Source organism: Bidens hawaiensis, unplaced genomic scaffold, assembly GCF_021521415.1.
Source record: "Bidens hawaiensis isolate Kalapana, Puna unplaced genomic scaffold, B.hawaiensis_p1.1 tig00045991_1, whole genome shotgun sequence".
Classification (NCBI taxonomy): domain Eukaryota; kingdom Viridiplantae; phylum Streptophyta; class Magnoliopsida; order Asterales; family Asteraceae; genus Bidens; species Bidens hawaiensis.
In genome coordinates, this window is record NW_027498184.1 from 20,901 (window position 1) to 39,825 (window position 18,925).

Genomic DNA, 18,925 nt, shown 5'->3' on the forward strand with positions numbered 1-18,925 from the left:
ATATTAGCTAATCTAATTACGCTATTCTTAACGGTTTAGCGAGTGTTAAAATAAAGTGTTGCCACGTAAGGGTTGCTTGATGGAAGTGATTTCACCCATCACAGTTAGTAACATGTGTAATAGTATTTATAGGATTGCAATAAAAGTTATATAATACAATGCTTTAAAAACCGGTTCAAACCGGTTAAACCGGATTTTGCATAACTGGCCTGTATTTTAAGTCCGGTATATTTGGCCGGTTTGCTAGAACATCGTGCCGGCGGTTTTGGTCTAAAATACCGGTTTTACCGGCAAACCGGTTTTATGTCCGAGAAATTGTTGATATTTGCGGCCCATATTTTTTCAAAATTACTTTTTACCCAACAATTAACATTCAAACGTGTAAACTTTATGACTATTTTTTTTTTAAATTGAGTGCTTTTGCATTATTTTTTATATTGATTAACTTTTGGATTATTTTTGTTATGAAGTCATTTACTTTTGAGTTATTTTTGGATTGAAGTTACATTTATTGGAAATTATAAGGTAAACTATTCAACCGGTTGAACCTTCCGGTATAACCCAGTTCAATCGCTTGTACAATTTTTTAGCCCAATTTAGTACAAGTATAATACCGGTTTTTAAAACATTGATATAATATACTTTATTAAACAAGCTAGCCAATCAACGATTAGTCTTTCAACCTCAAATACGCAACACTTGTTTTCTTCGTCATAGAAAAACACCCCAACCCCACACCCCGCTTAAGGAACCATGGTGCGGTGTTCTGTGGGGGTGTTGTTGATTTGCAAACAAATTTCATTTTATCCTTTTTGGTATTTCACCAACACTGTAAATTAAAATCTCACATTTAGTTTAATCTAACATAAACTACATAGTTTAATGTTAATTAGAAATACAAATTTATTATGCATGTTATTATTAATTATATTTTTAACTGCAGTTGATTTATTAAAAATAAATAAATAAACAAACAAGATGATGATTAATAAAAGTTAACTAAACATAAAAAATAAGATGACACCGAAGTGATAATTCTCTCTCCGCCAAATATTCTGTAAGTTAGATTAATAAAGCTCGTAATGGTGGACGCTTATAGATATAATGACTAATCAACGGTTTAAAGCAACACTAAAGACTTTTTTGTATTAATCTAATCCCGCACAAGGGCAACACAGTCATTATTGATTTTTTTAGTAGCTCACATTCACGGAATATCAACATGCTACCCTTTCCATATAAGAATACCGATTACTTAAAAAACAATTAAATTATACTTAAAAAGTTTGAGATAGTTATGTTTTAATAAAAGGATGGGAGGAATGGAATGAATGAGGATATGAAATGGATTATTGTCATGACATTGCCTATTTTACTTAACATATTGGAAGTGAATGAATGATTATTTTGTGTTGTTTGGGATTAGAATGGTTCATCTATTTCGTAAAAAATCCCGTTCCCTCTAAACACCCTAAAATCATTCCCCCGTTCCCCTTGGCGGCGGCGGTGGTGGTAGTAGTGATGGTGTTGGGTGGTAGTGGCTAATGGTTATAATGAATGAGTGTAACACCTCAACCTCATGCGGATTATACGCCAGAGCCACTCAAGCTAACGAAAGTTAGATGGGAGGGGAACTCGAGTCAGAAACGAAGAAGAAATATCCACATCTATTTCAATAAATCTCGAGGACGCGATTATTCAAAAGGTAGGAGGATGTAACATCACGTAAAAATCCATCATAGAATTAACCAAAAATGCCAAACCAATAAAGTACAATGACTGAAAATAAAAATTCTGATCTTCAGGATCTTAGCGCGGCGCTGGAGATCTTAGAGCTACGCTAAGATCTAAACTTGAAGATGTTAGAGCTACGCTAAGATCTCCAAACAGTAACCGACTTAAGGGGATCTTAGAGCCACGCTAACGAAAAAAATGAGATCTTAGCGCTACGCGAAACCTTGCTAAGTAATCGGAGACACATGTCCAACCAAGTGTCAACACGTGGAACGATGATGCAAGCCACGTGTCAACACGTGGCAGAAGTGATCTTGGCGCGGCGCGAAGATCACATAATGTTAGCGTCGCGCGAAGATGTTAGATTTTTCCTATAAATAGGGCAGCTACAGGATTAAGCCTCCTCATCCCAAAAGCACCTTAATCTTCACACATTTAACCTAGAAACATGTGCCCAACTTACCCGGCCAACCGATGACTAGTTTTCTCGAAGAGCGTGCAAGAAACGAAGTCCCGAAGCCCTGTCAATGACTTGTCGCTCTTTTTCTTATTATTATTATTACCATTCCGAGTGCTCGTTTTAAGGTAGGGATTATGTTTAAGTTATTTAAGTTATAGCTTAGACATTAAGGAGAGGCTATGGCCTTTAACCTTGAAAGAATTTTATAACATTCACAAAGAGTTTTCATAAACGTTACTTCTTGACGAAGTAATGTTAACAAAATTATATTTTGACAGGCATGTAGTAACTGTAAGGGGGATATCACTAGTAGTGAGTTTCTTGCAAAGGAAAGTAATTCGTATAAATCCCAATCAATCGCGAGATTCGTTTACTTACCTGGAGAAACTCACCAACGTGTTAGAACCTATTAAGCCAAAGCATGCTATATCAAACGTCACATTAAAACAAATGTTTTCATTCAAAGACAACGTTGAAAACTTTATAAAGGTTAAATTAAACTTAAGGGCAATAGCTTAATCAAGAAACAACATTCAAATATTTATAAGAACCTATTTATGTATAGGTTAATATCATTCTCACACACAATCAAGAAGGTTTTCAAACGCACACCAACGGTACATGTGAATACGTTAAACCTTTACAAACAGTCAAAACATATTTATACTCTATAATATAAAGGGTTGTTTATCTTAAAGAATCAGTCAACGTTTACATGAGATTACGTGATTTCTAAAACGTTATAATACAAGATAGAAAATAAAAAGCAACTCAGACCGATTACACATGTGTCTGGATCCATACATAACTGTCTAGCCTAAACAGTCAAAGGCTACGTGGCGTCGGGCTAACAGTCATAATTAGTTCTCCATTAGGGGCTACGTGGCTCAAGGAACACTTTTGTGTGCATAGGGTAGTGATACAAATCCCAGGAATGAAATATTTTATGCTGAGCTTGTACAAAAAACTATATTTGTATTGTAACTGTACTTTAAATATTTTGAGAGTCATACGTGTTCACCAGCACATAACTGACGTAACTTTTCCCACCTATTGCAGGTAACTAAGTATTAGTAAGTAGTAGCAAGGATTGTAGTCATCATGGAGATAGAAGCTCGCGTTACTAGATGGCTCGGTTTTTTTATAATGAAATCCTTGTAATATAAACAAGTGTTTTGTAAACTAATACTTGGGTATTTAATTCCCAAGTAAATTTTCAATGTAAATTAATATTTTATTATAACCAAAGTTTTCCGCTAAAAATAACCCGCAACTCTGATATAGTTAAAAACCGGTACCAACTTGTGGTCACAATTCTAGACCCTAAGTCGGGGTGTGACAAGAACAAAACGTCTAATGTCCTATCTTATAGTCACGGCTCTGATACTAGTATGTAACACCCCTGCTAAAGCGGAATACGCCCGAGTGTGACTTATAGATTGCTCAAAACAAATGTGACACTATTAAGTGACAATATTATCATTAATTAATTTAAACATCAAGTACACATGTTTGTAACAAGAAATACAAGGAACATTATTTATGTAATTTTAGGAGACTTGAAGTTTAATAATCTAAGCAGTCACTCACTGGCCGATACTAATTCATACTACTACGTAACGCGTACTGGTGTTGCTTATTTTTTATCGCACAAAGCAACAAGCACTTAATATAGTTTCAAAGACATTCTTACACGAGGGAATACACATGTTTTAACACAAATGTCTTGAGGCATATCTAATTTGATTTAAGTTTTTTGACAAATTCACCGAATATTGACTGAGTCGTGTTGATAGCAGCGACACATAGGGCATAAGACTAGTATATATAAAAAAAGGAAATGTTAGGGTACTCACAAACGCTATTCAATTTTTTTGTAAGATTTTATTGGTTCCTAAATACAATATGTCATCTAACTATTGATTCCTAAACAAAATGTTAGGCCAAAACTCAACTATTCATTTAAATTATTTTCTTACTTCTTTAACGTTCAATCACCACGTCCTATTTTTCTCAATTTTACCACTGAACTTTGAAAAATAACACAAAGTCCTTAAACTTTCTTTTACCTTTTAACACCATTAAAATTATAAGAAAGTGTATACTTTTAGTTAAACTGATTAATAGGTTTGCACGTTAAATTGTCCAAAACGAATACGACTCATACATTTATTGGTGTTTTACCGCCGCAATGTGCATGCCACATTTACTAGTTTATTATTATTGTTTTCTTGAAAACATATACTATGTTCTTAAAAGAAAATCAAATGGCATGTTAATTGTTCAACTCATGTTTTTAGTAAGTCCATCCACAATGAAGAACGCATAAATGTTTGGAGATAAAGGAGGTCCACGTGCAGAAATGGTAGTTTTCAAGACGAAATTCCAGGTGGATGAAATGACCTATGGGGAACCGAATGATTTTGTGAAATGGATGAGAGAGAAGGTGAGTGGGTGATCTCACGATGTCTATAGAGTTTCTTAGAGGATAGAGCTAAGTTTTGCTTACATAGAAGCAACCATAATGGCTGCAAATTCTCTAAATCCTATCTTGTTAATATCTAGACTTGATTAGATACGAATTTCTATGGCAATTGATTTTTGACAAATAGTGAATAATCAACTTTAATAACAAATCAAACAACATCCATGAACCATGACTTATTCAAACCCTCAAAATAAACAACTTACTACCCAAAAGTAGTAAGAAATTTCCTTTCTTTATCTTCAATTTTTTTTAATCTAAAGCGTTTTGTAAAGCAAACTCTTATTTCCCTATTTTTTCAGATTATTAACCATTTTGAAAGGACTTCCTTATCCCTTAACACACAGACATACACATCATGACACTCTTCGACTGATTTAGAGATATACGCTCATCTATCTACTCTATTAAAAGTATCGTGTGGCACATTTCTACCACATTGAATATTTGTATTCTTGCTTTTTTTTCCTTCTTCCCAATGCAATGATAAATATATTCACGTTTTTTTTTTCAATTAAGTGTCGTACACAAAAAAGCATTTAAAGATCTATGAATATTAACATCTACTCTCATTTTTAAGCATTATTGTTTATAAATTTATTATAGATATTATTCAATGGTAATTTATTGACATAGATGAGCGTAGTTATAGTAAGTTCATTCGTATCTTAACTCGATATATTGTTTTATAATTACTAAATGTATTATTATTAAGTATGGAACATTACATTTATGGAAAACCATTGGTCGTTTTTCATAAATTATGCAATCCTGAAAACCACAACATTGCTAAAGATGAAATCAATGGTGGCAGTGGTGGGCGTGTTGCTGTGTTAGCAGTGACGACCATAGCATTATTCAAATCGAGTAGTAAGAGCAGTGATAATTGATTTGAACATTTTTAAATTAAAATTTTTGTTATAGTCATTAGAGCATCCATAATAATATGTTTTTAGAGGTTGTTTTCTAGTGTTTTTTTGTGTCATTAGTTTTTGTCTAATGTGGAAGCCATTTTTAGTGCTCATTTTCAAAGATGTTCTTGGACAAAATCTAGAAAAACGAGTGATACACGCATGTGGTGAGGTACGAGAGATGGGTGCTTTTAATATTCCTTATTTGGTGAGTTTTGAATGTTTTAGAAAAATAAAATATAATATTTTATGACGTGTTAGCCGATAAAACATGTTTTTCTTTTTCAATATTTTTATAGCTATTTAGATTGACCGATTATAGTAGAACCAAATTTGAACCGTTTACTATTTTGAATTGACTTGAATAAACTTCCTTAAATTCGTAAGGAATTGACATGTTAAAAGCTTCAATTAAATCAACCTAAACACAGAAAGTTATAATATTAGTAGCATTTAACCTTATCCGATCTTGTTTTGTCTGTTTCAAAGAACCCTCCATGCATCATCAACCAGTGTCTAAAATGTAAAATCTAAATAAATCACAAGCCTTCTCCACTCCACTCCACTCCACTACCTTCCAATTTACTCCACTCCCTAGTTCTTTCTCAACTCTTCCATGTTTTCCCATAAAACCCCTTCCACCTAACTCAACACACATAAACACACTAACCTTCCACAACATTCTTAATCTAACACAACCTTAATCCAAACAAGTAAACAACATAAAACATGTCCACCACCTTTTCCACTTCATGCTCCTTCAAACCCCTCCGTCCGTCACCAAAAACACCCTTTTTCGGACAACCCACCATTATTAACCAAAGATCATGGGTTTCAAAACCTCAACAACAACAACAACGACAACGACAACGTGGTCGTGTATTAAAGGTGGTGAACGAGAAAGTGGTGGGAATCGATCTGGGGACGACGAACTCAGCAGTGGCGGCAATGGAAGGCGGGCAACCGACGATCATAACGAACGCTGAAGGGCAGCGGACGACGCCGTCCGTGGTGGCGTACAGCAAGAGCGGTGATCGGTTGGTGGGCCAGATTGCGAAACGCCAGGCGGTGGTGAACCCGGAGAATACGTTCTTCTCGGTGAAGAGGTTTATTGGGAGGAAGATGATGGAGGTGTCGTATAAAGTGCTCAGGGATGAGAATGGGAATGTCAAGTTGGATTGTCCAACAGTTTGCCCCTGAAGAGATCTCTGCACAGGTACGCATCGGTTCAGTTGATTTTGGTTTATAACCAAAATGGGCTAAAATTTTGATTTAGGAACTATATGAAGGGGTGTTTGGAGGCAAAATGTTCAAAATGCCCCCTCCCCTCTAAGAGCATCAAATTGGGTGCTTTTAAGTCCTTTTGGAAGGGCATTTTGATCAAATTCTCCAAAAAGCAAAAAACATTTTAAAGAACCAATCCCAAACATGCCGAATAAATTAATGAAATGTAGGTATGAATAAAAAATACGTTTCTACATTTTGTTAATAATATTGTTATTGTGAGAGAAATTGAATGAAATCAAGTGTAAATCTATGAGGATTATGCCACCGGGATTGCTCTTGGCAGGCAACAAAAGTCAACAAAAGTGAAACTTATAATTATAATTGGTCAGGATGCAAGTATGGATTATTGTCGGTCAATAGATCATAGTTAGGATTATAAAAATCCAATTTTATGAGAATTTAGAAAACCAGAGTAGAATTAAACTAGACACAGATCCTGAATTTTAAAATAGTAGTAAATATTATAAGAAATATGAAGAATAAAAGATATTACAAGCAGGACAACAAGAATCTATGTTAGTGTTATATTATTATATTCATTCGTTTGTTTCAAGCTGACATCGAATTGAAACCGACGTCTAGTTTGAGGGGGTTGCTATGAGATATTAGTTAAAGGGTTATTGAAGTTATTTATACGAATATCAGTAAATTAAGAGAGATGATTTGATTAGCTAATTGTTACTCTTTCAACTGTATTGCGATTAGGTTTTGCGAAAGCTTGTGGATGATGCATCAAAGTTCTTAAGTGATAAGGTCACTAAAGCAGTAGTAACAGTGCCTGCATATTTCAATGACTCCCAAAGAACCGCAACGAAAGATGCTGGCCGGATTGCGGGTATTGAAGTTCTTCGCATAATAAACGAGCCAACCGCAGCTTCATTAGCCTACGGTTTTGAAAAGAAAAACAATGAAACGATTCTAGTGTTTGATCTTGGTGGTGGTACATTTGGTGTATCAGGTATTAGTATGCTTCAATTACAAGTTACCTCAAACTTGTTCAATTTTTGAACGAATATTTAACGATTTGGATTTTATCAGTTCTTGAGGTTGGGGATGGAGTTTTTGAGGTGCTATCGACTTCGGGAGACACACATTTAGGAGGAGATGACTTTGACAAGGTAAAAGAACTCTTTGATTAGAACATTACGGTTGATTTTTTATGCAGAAATTGAGCAGTGTTGTTAAAAGTTTGAATCTTTCTTGAAATATAAACAGAGGATTGTTGATTGGCTTGCTGAAAGTTTCAAGAGGGATGAGGGTATTGATCTTCTTAAAGATAAACAAGCTCTTCAACGTCTTACCGAGACGGCAGAGAAAGCAAAAATGGAGCTTTCCACTTTGACCCAAACAAATATAAGGTACGTCCGTTTTCCATTTGGTGAAAAATAATTGGTTTCCACTATTAAATATTCGTTTTTTCTTGTGTTTTGATTATTGTTTCTTGATTGTTGTTGGTGTTAATAAAGATTCTTACTTGCTTTTTTGTTGGCGTTCTTGCAGTTTACCTTTCATTACAGCAACATCAGACGGCCCGAAGCATATTGACACTACGTTAACCCGGGCAAAATTTGAGGAGTTGTGCTCAGATTTACTAGACAGGTACGTTAATCATCAAGATTGAAAAAGGTTGAAAAAATCTGTTTAGTTGATGATTGAAAGATTTTAACTTTGGGTATCTGATTTGGTGTAGGCTTAAGACCCCGGTTGAAACGGCTTTAAAGGATGCAAATCTTTCCCTTAAAGATCTTGATGAAGTGGTTCTTGTTGACGGGTCAACACGTATACCTGCGGTTCAAGAACTCGTTAAAAAGATGACTGGAAAAGAACCAAATGTGACAGTTAATCCAGATGAAGTTGTCGCTCTTGGAGCTTCAGTTCAGGTTAGTCAAAAATGTTTAAAAAATTTATATTAATTCCAAATCTTTACACAATTGTCTAATATAATGGGTTATTATTTTGCAGGCTGGTGTTTTGTCTGGTGATGTTAGCAACATAGTATTGTTGGATGTGACACCGTTGTCACTTGGGTTAGAAACATTAGGTGGTGTGATGACAAAGATCATCCCTAGGAATACAACATTGCCAACCTCAAAATCCGAGGTTTTTTCAACTGCAGTCGATGGTCAAACAAGTGTTGAAATCAATGTTCTTCAAGGGGAAAGAGAGTTTTTTCGTGATAATAAGTCTTTAGGAAGCTTTAGACTTGATGGTATCCCGCCTGCGCCACGTGGGGTCCCTCAAATTGAGGTTAAGTTTGATATTGATGCCAATGGAATCCTTTCTGTCACGGCTATAGATAAAGGGACTGGGAAGAAACAAGATACACTATCACGGGCGCTAGTACATTGCCTTCGGATGAGGTATCAATTATGTTTGTTACTTAAATATCAATTGATTTTAGTTTTTGGGGGTGATACAGTGCTAAACGTTTAATGCCCTCTAGTAGAAGTATTTAGGGGTGTGCATGGATTGATTTGGAACAGTTTTGGGCCCAAACCAATACTAAAAACCGAAAATTCTGTTTTTTGGGTTTTGAAAACTGTTTAGGGGCTTAATGGGTCGTGTTCACGGGTTGACCAGTTCAACCCGAAATGAAACCGAAAACGACATAGACCTGAAAATTGTGTTAGACTTGCTGTACAACACATGAATACTTGCGGGTTGACCTGAACATGACCTATTTGACTGAAACTGTTGTTTTCTTTTACCTTTTCACATATTAATACTTTCTTGTTTTATTCTCCATAATTTGCCTTTTGTGAGGCTCGAACCCAGTCTTTGATGGGTACACATATTATTACTTATCTTGTTTTATTCTCCATTTTTTGCCTTTTGTGAGGCTCGAACCCAGTCTTTGATGGGTACACATATTATTACTAAAATGATAATGTTATGACAATAAAAAAATACAACGTAAAAAGTTTTAGTTTAGTTACAAAGTTTTATGTCAACTTCTCGTTTTAAGTTTTTAAAATGTTGGCATAAACATACCCAGTCAATTTGATTTATGAACACAAATGGGTCATCCGTGATCCCGAGGGGTTGTAGCTAAACGTGGTCGACTCGAGACTTGACCAGAACACGTTTATACCAAAACCCAAACCCGCAAGTTTTGTGTTAGGGCCGTGTCGTGTCTAAAATTCACACCCTTAAGCACATAGGTATCAAGTTCGCATCCAGCCTCCACTAGTTTTTTGCCTTAAAAACGCCCGAATGCCACCAACCTGTTGCCTGATCCTGCTGTTTAGAAGGGTATGAGTCCTGTGAGTTTGCTGGTAACGGTTTCTCATGCGTCTTTTGCATTCTGATTGCAGGTGGAGAGGATGGTGGCGGAAGCAGAAAAGTATGCAAAGGAAGACAAGGAAAAGCGAGAGGCCATTGATACAAAGAACCAAGCGGAATCAGCAGTATACCAATGTGAAAAGCAGCTTAAAGAATTGGGAGAAAAGGTACCAAGCGATGTCAAACAGAAGGTTGAGGGGAAGTTGAAAGAGCTACAAGATGCGATAGCCGGAGGGTCCACTCAGACCATGAAGGATGCCATGGCTGCATTGAACCAAGAAATGATGCAGTTGGGTCAGTCTATTTATAGCCAAGCTGGTGGCCCCGCGGCGGCAGCCGGTGGTGGTGAAACTGATGGCACTGGTAAGACTTCTTCTGATGATGGAGATGGTGAAGTCATTGATGCAGATTTCAGTGAGAGCAAGTGAGGTGATTGTGTTTATTTAGCAGGTGTATTAATTTGTAAATATGTATACCCTGTTTTGTACCGCCTTAAAACATGTTTGATAAGATCTTTTTAATATTAAGGAGGTAAAATAGAGGTTATTGTTTGCCAATTGTTGCTTGTCTTCCAGAAGATTGAGAGACGGAATACTACAACAATCTTCATTACAAATTTAACAAAGTTTTACGATTCACATGGGGTGTGTTCGTCGAAGGATACTGATATCCGATTTTCTTTTTTGAACGACGAACACATACCCCTTAAAATCTACTACTAAAATCCACATGATGTTTACTTTGTAAGACTCGAACCTGCATCATTGATGGGTTAATCATGTGATCTCTAGACCAAGAGGCCATAGGCGCCGAGGTCTAGTTGTAAACAACTTCTGTGCGTTATAATTTTATAATTAGAAAAATTAACAGCTAAGTTATTTTAGTTTACTATTTAAGTAACACGTTTTAAATAATAAAAAAATATTGTAAATAAAAATATGTTCTTAATTTAAAATAAAAAAATATTGTAAATAAAAATATGTTCTTACACATAGCTTGAAATAAAAATTTCAATACAGGAACGTGCCTAAGGGCATCTCTAATGAAAGATTGTCTACCCATATAGAATCCTAGCTGGAGAAGAGAGAGAGTTCAAATGAAGGAGAGAGTGACCACGTGGAAGAGAGATGGAGGGAAGTGTAGGTTTTTGAAGAAAAAAAGGAAAAAAAGATAAGAGAGAATGAAAGTTTAAACGGAGTTGTGGGTAAGTAGGAAAGAGAAGATGAGTTTTTATTTCAAACATCTCTATTGCATTGGAGATGCTTTAACAAACTTTCGAGGCAATTTAGAAAAGGAAATATGTATATTTTAATAAAGTAAAATAATTGTAGACACATGTCAGTTTTTGATTAATCCTCATAATTTTAATCTCCAAAATTATATATATTGTAATAATTATTCACTTTCCTTTTCACTTCATTTATATTATATCTATAACATGATTAATTAGTTATTTTTCTATAATTTAAATTATATTTATTATATCTATACACTTTTATAAATATTTACATAATATATTATTATACATTGTTTGTGAAATTAAAAAATTAACAAAAAACCATGTTTGTTAAATACTGAATAGAATATAATTTTAAAAGTTATTATTAACATATTATACTATGTATATTGTTGAAGATTTAAATAAAAAAAAAACTCTAATATGCTTTCAATTTACGAAGTAATTTTTTTAATCATTAATTATAAATATATGCTTAAAAGTTGATCCATTATTTTAAAAATAAATCTATTTATTTATTGATTTTTTTACATTGTCATATAAATTTATAAATTATAAATATATGATTTAAATCTATCTATATGTTTTCGGTTAATTTAGTAAACTATACATATATGTGTTAATTGTAAAGATAGTAATCACTTTATATAAAAAGTTTATCATATTTAGTTTCTTGAGTGTTTTTATCAATGATTGCTTCGGAATTTTTATAGAACTTAAATTTGATCGTTACCGGTTAAAAGTTAGTAAATATATCGTTTGGTAGAAATTAACTACATTTGACTCAAATTTGTTACGGGTGAAAAAACGGTAATCTCAATATTTTTAAAAATTTGAGAATGCAAATAGATTTATCGTAAAACTTGTTACGGGTTCAAGTTTTGACTTGAAATATATGGCACTGAGAATAAATTTTCAATAGATGGAGTGTTCTTGGGTATGCTTTTGCACGTGCATTATTTTTTTTATTAAGTTCATTTTTTTTGAAAAATATATTTTGTGATATAAATAAAATCAATTTATGTATAATGATACAAGCATACATGTAATACATTTTTCTATATACATTATGTGTTGATTTATTTGTAACTTATGTGTTGACAAAGATACCCACTCAGTCTTAGCAGTAGGATCACGAACGCAAAGACTGCCTTTAAATTCGGAGAAAATGTGGTCGCGATAATCCTTTTGCAAAAATGTTTGCATAATGATAATCTGTCGGGATATGAAGTACTCGAATATCAACAACTCGTACTTTGTCACAAACAAAATGAATGTCGATTACAATGTGCTTTGTTCTTTGGTGATGACCTGGATTCTCGGATACGGCAGACAGATTATCGCAATAAACAATAATGGCTTGGCGAGTAGGCACTTATAATTCCAAAAGTAGGTTTCGAAGCCAACTAGTTTCAACAACTGTATTTTCAACCCCAGGGTATTCTGCTTCGATGATGGATCTCGAACTGGTATGTTGACGTTTTGACGACCATGAGATCATATTAGTTCCAAAATAATGCAATACCCGAGGTAGATCGTCTCGTGTCTGGGGGCATCCACCCCAGTCGACATCAGATTAGGCGGTGAGGGCTGTGAACCGAGAAGGCTTAATGTGTAGTCGGTGAGACGCGATCCCCCAAGTGTACCATGAAATCCTTTTAAGAAAGTGAAAGGGGGACTCTTGGGGCACGTGCATGAAGAGACATAGTTGTTTGTTGGATGGCATATCTGGGCAGGTTATGGTAAGATATTGTAAGCGCCTGCCAGGCTACGATATAGAGTAGCATCTTCAAAAGGAGGGTCAAAGGTGGCGCTTAATTTGGACAACGTATCAACTGGTGTTGTAGCCCGTTTGCAGGTTACCATGTTAGCTCTTGCCAAAATGTCCTCATCATAGGTTTCTTGAGATAAAAATAAGCCCCCATTCTGATGTTTAACCGAAATACCCAAGAAATGATGTAGTGTCCTGAGATCAGACATGTCAAACTCCTTGGAGAGAAAATTAATATTATGTAGAAGGCTCGAGTGGGGAGCGGTCAAGAATATGTCATCAACATAAAGTAATAAATATGCCATTTTGTTGCCCTGCTTGTAAATGAAGAGTGAGGAGTCTGAAACGGCACTATTAAAACCACATTTCAGTAAGTATGTTGCAACGTTAGAACCATGTGCATGATGCCTATTTGAGACCGTATAATGATATTCGTAGTTTGCAAATATGAGTCCAGTTGTTTAGGATCTTTGAATCCAGATGGTTGAAACATGTATACCGTTTCTTTGAGGTTCCCGTGTAAAAAAGTGTTCTTCTAAGAGTGGTGGGATGATGATTTGTGACAATATTGATTACAATTGCGCAACACTTCTTCTACGGTCATTCGAAACAGTTTTAAGGTCGAAACAATTTTAAATATATTTAGTGAACATGACTCAACTATATAAAAGGTGTAATATTATAAAATGGCTAAAATTTTAACAGGCACAACTTTTGACGTGTGAAGTTACATGGCTCTAAAAGAAAGACGAAAAATTCATAGTTTTCTCAACTCGTCAAATCAAATTTTATGATGTGAAGCCCCGACTTTACAGGATTTTTCAGTTTTAGTGAATTTTACTCATTACATTTAAGTCATCAAAAGTCAATACGCGTGAAACACGAAATTGATTAATACTTACTCATTCAATTTGGATGCCTTTCCACCCTGTCAATTTGAGTTACCAAAACAAGGATTTCCCGATTCAGAAATCTATCAAACTCTTCTTTAAAGAGTATTGTCTTTTATCTATGTGATTCTCACTTCATCTCAAACCATCAGTGTCATGTTACTTGCAAAACTAAAATATTTTCCTATGTCGTAAAAACATGCTGCAGTCAACGCTCGGGGTCAATCAAAGTCAAACCAGTTATATGTGTAATGATTTGATGATTATGGGGATTTAAAAGACAATATGTCTATAGAATATTAAAAATTTCAACTGAAAACAAAGAAATACAAACACATTTAAAGGTCATCCATCTGACGAAAAAAAAACAACAAAGAAACACAAATTTCTTCATAGCTAGGTGGATAGATATCATATGAGTGTGCATAATGCTGAACATCAAATGTTTGCTAGTTGCTGAATGTTCATGGGATAAACAACATCAGTACCGCCATTGAAAGCCTTCTTTCCCATTAACACATTCACCGCTGCTGTTGGATGGAATGCATCCCAAAACACGTACTCGTTCCTGTTCGGGCATGGCGTTTGAAAGGGTAGACATGTTATCTGCCCTCTATTCCTCCCTATTCCGCAACACCCTCGGTTCACCAAGCTAAAACCTACAAAACACAATCAAGATTTTTAAATACCTTCATGGTTTTAGAAAAAGTAAAAAAAAAAGAAGCTAAAATAAAAAAGATTTTAGAGTCGGGATCTTAGTGGGAGCTTTTCTATGAGTGAGATTTTACTGGGTACGTTTGTTTGTGATAGTTTAGTTTACTTATGTGAGTGTAAAGTATTAGTACCATAAGATCCAGCGTTTGTGAGTATATCTTGGAACATGTTATGAACATCGATGAAAACAAATTTTGAATCAGGAAGACTAGTGCTTAGGTTATTGATCATGGTCTTCATATTTGCATTGAAAGGTAGAACAAGCTGGTTCACTTCGTCCGAGCAACTTCCTGTTGAACTTTGTGCTAAGATGCTCGGTATACAACCCATCAGCCCGATCCCGGCTAGAACAAACTTCCGGGCTCCAAGATTGTAAAGTTGCTATTCAGCACAACAACACACAAGTTATTACAATGTTCAAATGTTTATGAAGGTAATTATTGTTGACTTACTTTTAGCTGATTAGTGTATTCTTGGGACAAGAGATCAGCGTATTGGTTACCATCGTATTGGTTGAGTCGGGTAATTTGGCATGAGATAGTTGTTTAGGTAGTCATTGCTACCCATTCCCACAAAGAAAATGCACCGAGAGAGCGCTTGACCAAGATCGGCTGCACCCAATGCGTCTCTTATTTGATCCAAACTATTTTTGAAGTTATTTATCTGTTGATTGAACGGTATTCGACCCACCTACACAAGAGAAAATGAAGAATATCAGGCTGATACCTTATAAGGTTTATAAAAATTTGCCACACATGTGAATCATGTATTACTGATCACTTTATATAATATTACAATGGACAATAAATACAAGAAAACAAGTGAATTACAATATATTTACACCAGAAATAAATATAACTAAATAAAATATGTACAACAATTTATAAAAGCTACACATGCATATTAATTAACATATATGCAACTTAAAGTTTTTGAAATTAACATATTAATTAGTTATGAACAAAAGGTAGTTTGTAAACAATTAAAATGATACAGATCTTGAACCTCATAACCCTATACACAATGCAACATTAGCAAATCATCTTCTTTTTTATCTCCTACACAATCTACTAGAAATTTGAAATCTACTAGAAATTTGAAAACTTACAAAGTTTCCACCAGTATTATCAAGAATTCCAGCAGCAGCAGAAGCAAAATTAACACCATGCAGCAGTTGATCTGCTGAACTTGATGCTTGGGAGTAGGCTGGTAACAAAGGCAATCCCAGTAACTCAGCTGCATTCAAATATAAACAAACATCTTATAGATCTTTACTTGAAGAATATAATCACACACATATGCATACATATATTGTGTATATATAGTGAGATTCAAAGATCTATACCAATTTCATCAACCATGGTGTAACCATTAGAGAATCTACCAGTAGGACCTCCATTAAAATCAATCCCATAAGGGAAATAATTAGCTTTAGCTAAAGAAGCCAAGTCATTGTTATTCCCATTGTCGATAAGCGAGTCTCCGAACACGAACATCGCCGGTACCATCTCCTTCGTAGCTGATGCGGCCGCCTCAGGCGCAGGTGGATCAAAAACATTACCACCACCATCACCATCATTGTCATAATCTTGTGCATGAACATTAGCACTAAACAAGAATCCATAAAGTACTAAGAGCCATAACAAGCAAGAAAACAACCTGATGATGATCATACTGAAATGAGTTGTTGGTTTTCAGTGTGAGTTGTGAGAAAGAGGAAGTGAAATTGGGATTGACAAAAAGGTGACAGGAGAAGTAAATAAATTAAGGAAGGGTACTGAGCGGTAGTTGGAAGGTAGTAAATGTGTTCACCTGTAAATTTGAATGGCGGTAATAAGTATGGAAATTGAAGTGTACCTTTCTTTACTTATCTATCTACCACCCTAGCTAACTATATGGCTTCTTCATCATCTTCATGTTCTAGTAAGTACAACTTGTCTAGTGTACCATTCGACAAGATGTTAATTACCAACAAGTTTTTGTTACTTTTAGAATCTATATTCTGACCTCTTAAAAACATATATGATTATAGTATGCTAAAACATTGATGCATCCCATTTTATAAAGAAAAAAGTACGTATTTATAATTCCATTGGAGATATAGTTCAACATTATCATTGATATATTGATATATCAACATTTTGAGTGAAATTAGTTAACGAAAACCGAAAAAGTAATCAAAAGAGGACCCAATTTTCCTTTCAGCAAAACACTGTTTAGCAAAGTATGTTCTATTATTAGGGTGTTAATCGTGTTTGCATGACCCTATTTTTATTCTTAGTAAACTAATTACCCTGACTCATACATGGTTAAAGACATATAACCCAAGATGGCTTGTTTAGCTCATTCCAAACATAGGTAGCAATCAAGTTGGACATGTGTTAATTAGGTTGGTATGCTGTTAAAATGATGGGTTAAACAAATTAATTAGCATCTCAACTTGTTTAATTAAACACATTGAAAGGTCGTCCTATTCAAATAAACGAGTTAACAGGTCAACTTGAATACAACTACTTTATTAAACAAATTAGATATGCAAGCCTAAAAACTGAAATTTATTTGCCATGCTTCGAATCGTGTCAGAAATTGTGAGAAATATGTTTTCAACGTATTTGGTTTTCGAAAAATTTATATCGTCAAAAGGCAACCATATATAGTTCTTTCTCAGTCTTTATATTGTCAAATATGAGTCTTCTTTTGGGAAAACCACTTGATCGTCTCGACTTTTGCACTTGTTAGGACAAACCAGTAAGCTATGTGTTTTTATATTGTTTTGCGGTTGATTAAATTACGTTCCAAAGAAAGAGAAGAGGATGGGAGTGAAGGTGTAAATGAAAAAGGGAAATTGCATGTTGACCGCATGCAATTGGATTGGTACGTTATGATTCCCAGGGCAATTGCATGTGAGGCATTTAATTCATCTCTCTGACTAATTAGGTAAACATAATTACCTAGCGTCAACAGCCACCGGTAACCTTGCTACATATATATAAGGGCCCTGCTATATGCACCATAATGGGTCAACTTTGAAAAGTTTAATGGAGAGAGAAAGAGAAATAAGATTGTCAGCTTTCCTCTTTTTTTGGTCAAACAAGATATGATCAGCTTTTTTATCTTTGAAAACTTCAATTTAACTTTCCAAATCACTTTCTCTCTTGATCAGATACAAACCTTAGAAAACACCATTTGTATTGAAAAGAAAAATACAGTTAGAAAGTTAACATTAATTCCATATCACTAAAACTTGAACATCTACGTATTATAAATAAGAATACTTCAATCAAAAACTTGATATTCCAAATCAGTAAACAAATACAAGTTAATAAGTTAATAAGGTAATAATATTTAATTCAAAGCCACCATCCACCACCACACACCACCATCCCCTGCCAGTGCCATCCACCACTGCAACCACCATCCCCTACCGTCCGTCGCCATCCACCACCATCCACCACCGCCATCCACCACCATCCACCACAGATCTAAAAATACAAATCTGGCCATCCAAAATACAAATCAAACCAACACAAATCCGGCGGTTTTGGCCGGAAAAAGGTTTTTATAGAGTAGTGTTTTTGGCCGGAAAAAATATCCGGCGGTTTTGGCCGGAAAATGGGGCGGCTGGGATGGGAGGAAGAGATAGTATTTTCTGGGGGTTGGGTTGGGAAGAAAATATTAGGGTTATTGTGTTTGGTGGGTTATAAGAAGTGTTTATATGGAGTAGTTGTATACATCATTTAACTTTACAATATTTTGTATAAATCGGTTTCCCTCACAAAAGATATGTAGGGTCCCTTTTTTGATTTGTTTTTTGTTTTACACAACAGGCACTCCATCTTTATGTCTACTTATTTTATTTTATTTATGTCACACATTTATTTCTTTTATATTTGAGTTTCTAATAATTATGTTTTTTTTATTTGAATAGATGTCTACTTTTTATGAAAATGGTTCAATGGGATATGATGAAATTATTATGACTACACCACAATTTGCTACTAATCAGGTACAAAATCCATTAAAAAACATAGTTTATGACACCATCTATTGTTGTTATATTATTAACTTTTATTTTTATTGTTGTTATATTATTAACTTTTATCTTTTATTACTAGTATTATTATTATTTTAATATTTTAATACTAGTATTATTA

At 34.6% G+C, this 18,925-nt stretch overlaps 2 pseudogenes across 2 annotated transcripts; one reads left to right on the forward strand and one right to left on the reverse strand.

The window, feature by feature from the left end:
- Nucleotides 1-6,224: 6,224 nt before the first annotated feature.
- Nucleotides 6,225-10,716, forward strand: LOC143596065 (stromal 70 kDa heat shock-related protein, chloroplastic-like; annotated as a pseudogene). The gene is made up of 8 exons (XR_013146641.1): nucleotides 6,225-6,806; nucleotides 7,583-7,835; nucleotides 7,916-7,995; nucleotides 8,093-8,235; nucleotides 8,378-8,476; nucleotides 8,568-8,757; nucleotides 8,840-9,237; nucleotides 10,192-10,716. The product of XR_013146641.1 is annotated as a stromal 70 kDa heat shock-related protein, chloroplastic-like (transcript).
- A 3,615-nt stretch (nucleotides 10,717-14,331) lies between these two features.
- Nucleotides 14,332-16,729, reverse strand: LOC143596062 (GDSL esterase/lipase At1g71691-like; annotated as a pseudogene). Its single transcript, XR_013146640.1, has 5 exons — nucleotides 16,117-16,729; nucleotides 15,880-16,007; nucleotides 15,224-15,461; nucleotides 14,903-15,152; nucleotides 14,332-14,716 (listed from the first exon to the last, which is right to left on the reverse strand). The product of XR_013146640.1 is annotated as a GDSL esterase/lipase At1g71691-like (transcript).
- Between the last annotated feature and the right edge of the window lie 2,196 nt (nucleotides 16,730-18,925).